This window comes from Aotus nancymaae, unplaced genomic scaffold (assembly GCF_030222135.1).
Source record: "Aotus nancymaae isolate 86718 unplaced genomic scaffold, 86718_ANA_hifiasm-v0.15.2.pri h1tg000079l, whole genome shotgun sequence".
Taxonomy (NCBI): domain Eukaryota; kingdom Metazoa; phylum Chordata; class Mammalia; order Primates; family Aotidae; genus Aotus; species Aotus nancymaae.
The window spans coordinates 240529-246016 of record NW_026988494.1 but is presented as its reverse complement, the minus strand read 5'-3'; positions in this window follow the sequence as shown (position 1 = coordinate 246016).

Here is a 5488-nt window from a genome sequence, read left to right as displayed (position 1 = left end):
ATGTGGCTGTAATAAAATAATACCACGCTTGTATTCCTAAAACAAAACTACTTTTGAATCTTTTTCTGAATGGTAAAATCCCATGACCTGTGAGGATCAAATCCAGATAGACATCAGGTACAATGGGGTTTTATTCTGCTCTAAGAAAAAAATGGTGCTACTAAGGAACATGTTAGCATCAATATAGTCAGAGTCCACAAGATGGCGCAGGAGTCTAAAGAACAGGTTTAGCGTCCTTGCGTCCTTGAAACCAGGCCTCCACAAATCTTTCCTACTGGCATCATGCATTTTTAGCAATTCATCACTATTTAGCTCTATTTCTTTCGATTAAATTAGAAAAAAAAAGTCTGGATTTTTTTTTCTTTCGATTAAATTAGAAAAAAAAGTCTGGATATTTTGCATCATCTATCTTGGGATAGATTTCCACCAAATTTATGAGGGATATTTAGGTTTATAAAGCAAAAATATTTAAAAAACATGATATTCATCATCAGGGATTTCAGAAACGCTTAACGTAAGTCCTTACTCTTTCATGATACACCTTCTTATCAGCACTTTTATTCTTCCACTCTGTATCAGCTCATTCCGAACCCTAATGGACCCTTCACTGTTCTCAGAGTTCTCACCCAAAGAACTGCTTTCAAGTATGTTTGCCATTGGAGACGTGCTTCAGAGTGACCAAAACGACTCCCTGTACGTTAGGAAGACTGGGATGATCAGGGTGATTCTGTGATGCATTTGTCAAGGAAGGAACAGAGGAGCAGGCATGAGTTTCTTTCACAGGGTCTCAGGGGTCAGAGACAGTGATAGATCTTCAAAAACATTCAGGATGGTGGCAACATTAACCATTACTGGAAGACTTAATTAATTATTAGGTTCACTTGGCACCATTATGTTGAATATCATCTTCCACATATAAAGGATATCACAGTCTGACCTCAATTTGAGTCTGTAAGCAGCTAAATATTTTTATCTCAAGCCTTTAATACCCTGATGGTTTTAATCTGTAGTCTTTTATTAGCTTTCTATATATTGATATCACAACAGCAATTTAAAAGATGTATTTTTACATATATTTATAGATACGACCAAGGATATAGACATATATATATATTTATAAAATAATAAATTCATGTGATCCACTTCACATTTGAAACCATGTAATTTTCCTTCTGACTAAGGCTCTTTCACAAGTGGGACAAGATCCATTTTCCATTGGCAGCTATGTTCCTGTGACCCATTTCACCAGGTAAGGTTTGTGGCTGTAAGCCACTTCATGCTCTATGCTCCCTCAAATTCACAGATTTGGGAGCATTATTGGGCTCTCAGAATTTTTAGTTTTTGAAGAGGAAAGATTTAAGGGGCAAGTTTTATTTGGTATGTGGCTTCCAAGACTTGGATTGTCCAAGCTTATGCAAAATCTCTTTGGCTGATAAAATTTTTTAGGCTCAGGATCAGGCTATTTTCCTAACAAGTCCTGGGTAAAGTCATTTTTCTCTCCTCTGAATTGATAACTGGTAAGGGATTATGACATGCTGGTGAGGTTACTGAGTGCTCCTCCAATACTTGGCGGCAAATGTCACCGGTATACCAAACTTTCTACAAAAAATAAATAGGGTTTTGTTTTAAAACTCACTCTCCTAAATTAATAGGAATGATAGACTGGGTAGATTTCCATGCTTTCTGACTTCCTGATGGTTCAAAAACTGTGCTGAATTCCTCATGTGGCAAAACTGGTGATTATTACGCCCTACTTGCCATCTGGCATGTTAAACTTACATAAGTTCTCAAAGTTATTAATATTTATAAAAATATTTTGCATAATTTGACATGATAAACAATAGGAGACTCTTCCCCAGACAATACTGGCAATCATCTACTCCCTCATTTAGAAAAGCGTATGTATGCAAAAGACTGTGGCTACTGTTAATTGTCATTTAACAAGGTCCATAGGCCTCTTTCTCATTAGCCAGCACATCTGCCCCCAGAGAGAACTTTACTTACCTATTTGCACAGGTAAATTACTTATTTGCACGGGAATTATCTAATTATTTTCATAGTTACTTATCTGCATGGGTAACCTACCTATTTGCGCCTCTAAGTTTATAAAAATGAATTGAGATCTACGTTATACTAGGCATACTTATCTGTATGCGTATTTTACTTTAAGAAAAAACCCAGTGTGGAGATATGGAAATGTTTTAAAAATGCTGGGAGGAGAATAATTGTATATAATCACTTTGAACAGTGATTCTGCAACATCTGGTACAGCTTAAGAATTCACACCAAAACCCAGGATTTTTTCTTTTTTGGAAGTAAACCATAGGAGTTTTAGTCACGTTTTGACCACAGCCATAAGTAAAAATATTTTACATGGGCCCCAGTACCTGCCCATACACATTCACATTCACATTCACACATTGGTGAAACAAAAGCTTTATTAAATTGCATTTACCTTTGTATGTATGGTATACCTTGAAATTTTGTATTGTATTGTATGCTATTTCATTTAGTTCTTTAAAAAAAATGTTTGTCAGGCTGGACACAGTGGTTTGCACTCGTAAACCCAGCGCTTTGGGAGGTCAAGGTGGGCGGATCACAAGGTCAGGAGTTTGAGACCAGCCTGACCCATATAGTGAAATCCCGGCTCTACTAAAAACACAAAAATTAGCTGGGCATGATGGCACACGCCTGTAATCCCAGCTACTCAGGAGGCTAAGGCAGGAGAATAGCTTGAACTCAAGAGGTGGAGGTTGCAGTGAGCTGAGATCGTGCCACTGCACTCCAACCTGGGTGACAAAGCAAGACTCCATCTCTAAAAAAAAAAAATAAAGTTTGTCTCATTATACTGTAGGAATTGTATTATTTATTAAGGGGTCTCAACCATCTGTAATCGCCCAGTGGGTTCACCTTGTCCACTGCCTACACAGAGCCGATTTCTCAAGACAAGGGAATTACAATAGACAAAGAGTAGTTCACACAGAGCCGGCTGTGCAGTAGACCAGAATTTTGTTATTGCTCAGATTAGTCTCCTGGAGCATTCTGGGAGCAGAGTTTTTAAGGACAACTTGGTAGGTGGAGGGAAGCCAAGGAGCCACAAGTGCTAATGAGTCAGGGATGAAATCATAGTGGAAGCAGTCATCTTGCCTTGAGTCAGGTCCTGAGTGGGGGCCACAAGATCAGATGAGCTAACGATCTGGGTGGTGCCAGCTGACCCATCAAGTGCAGAGTCTGAAAAATATTTCAAGCACTGATCTTAGGAGCAGTTTAGGGAGGGTCAGAATCTTGTAGCCTCCAGCTGCCTGACTCCTAAACCATAATTTCTAATCTTGTGGCTAATGGTCCTACAAAGGCAATCTAGTTTCCAGGCAGGAAGGAGATCTGCTTTGGGAAAGGGCCGTTCTCATCTTTGTTTTCTTGTTTTGTTTTCGTTTCTCTTTTTTTGTTTCTGGTTTGGTTTGGTTTTTTTCTGAGACTCAGTCTCACTCTGTCGCTCAGACTGGAGTGCAGTGGTGTGATCTCGGCTCACTGCAGGCTCTGCCTCCCGGGTTCAAGTGATTCTCCTGCCTCAGCCTCCTGAGTAGCTGGGATTACAGGCACGCGCCACCACGCCTGGCTAATCTTTATATTTTTAGTAGAGACGGGATTTCACCATATTGGCCAGTCTGCTCTCAAACTCCTGACCTCAAGTGATCCACCCACTTCAGCCTCCTAAAGTGCTGGGATGACAGGCGTGAGCAACTGCACCCGGCCTCATCTTTGTTTTAAACTATAAAGTATAAATTAAGTTTCTCCCAAAGTTAGTTCATCCTATGCCCAGGAATGAACAAGGACAGCTTGGAGGTTAGAAGCAGATGGAGTGGGTTAAGTTAGATCTCTTTCACTGTCTTAGTCATCATTTTACAAAGGCGGTTCACCTCCACTTGGACAAAATTCATAGTTTGGAAAACATTGCTGTAAACATGTATATATTTACTGCAGCATTATTAATAAGAACAAACAAGTAGAACCACATAAATGTTTGAATATAGATATAAATTATAATATGCAACAAATTAAAAAATAAAAATCAATGCTTTGGAGTCATATTCATTAACTTGCAGTATTCTGAGAAACATAATACTGAATGAAAAATATATCCAGAGAATATATATTTGAAATCTGTAAAACAATACTATATAGATTTTATAGATTCATATCTGTAGTAGCAAGAGAATAAAATTATGTATAGGAATGAGACCCTGAAATCACAATAATGCTTTCTTTTATGGAGCAAGGGAGATGCATGGCGCTTCAGTTGTGGCTGTAATAATTTGTTTCTAATAGGTCTGCTGTGTTCTGAAAGTGTATAATGTTTCATGTCTTAAAAATATATCTGAAGCCATATGACATTATATTTTTGTTATTCTTTCTTGTTCTTTTTGCTAATTTAAAACTATTCATAATTTGGAAAAGGATATTAAAATGTGGCCAGGTGCAGTGGCTCATTCACGTCTATAATCTCAGCACCTGGGGAAGCCAAGGTGGGCATATCATTTGAGCCCAGGAGTTGGAGACCAGCCTGGGCAACATGGCAAAACCCCATCTCTACAGGAAATAGAAAAATTAGCCAGGTGTGGTGGCATGCGCCTGTAGTCCCAGCTACTTGGCAGGCTGAGGCAGAAGAATAGCTTGAGTCCAGGAGGCAGAGATTGCAGTGAATCGAGATCACACCACTGCACTTCAACCTGGGCTACAGGTTGTCTCAAATAAAATACAATAAATAAATAAATTAATTAATTAAAAAATAAAATAAAAATTAAAATGTCCTGATTAAATGGGTACCAGAATATCATGAGCATTAAGAATTACCATAAAGCTTCAGAACTTGGTTCTAGTCATACATCTGCGTAGAAAACAACTTTTTGATGGTTTAGTAATAGCCATCCCATCCAGCCATTGGTCCATTCCAGGAGGGATTTATTTGTTCTCATTTATGGGAATTAGTGCAAGTACAGACTCATATAGAATAAAGTGCTGAGGAATCGTAACCCACAGCCATGATTTGCACTCAGCTTGTTCTTCAAAAAGGCAACAATCAAGAAGAGAAGGGAATTTGCAAGTACCTGTGTGATGAGAATGGGATTTATTTGTTCTAGCGACACAGTCTCATTTGGCCCTACCTAAGTTTTATCTTAAGAAGGTCCTTATTACTAGATCCTCTTTCACAGGTAAAGATAAAAAGATTATAATGTCTCAGCTCCCAGGAAAATATAAGGGAAAAAACATTTAGAAGTTTTAACTTTGCTGGACGAGGTGGTTCATGCCTGTAATCCCAGCACTTTGGGAGGCTGAGGCAGGTGGATCACCTGAGGTCAGGAGTTCGAGACTAGCCTGGCCAACATGGTAAAATGCCATCATTACTAAGAATGCAAAAATTAGCCAGGTGCGGTGGGGGACTCTACTGAAAAATATCCCCTCAAAATTAGCTGGGTGTGGTGGCAGGCTC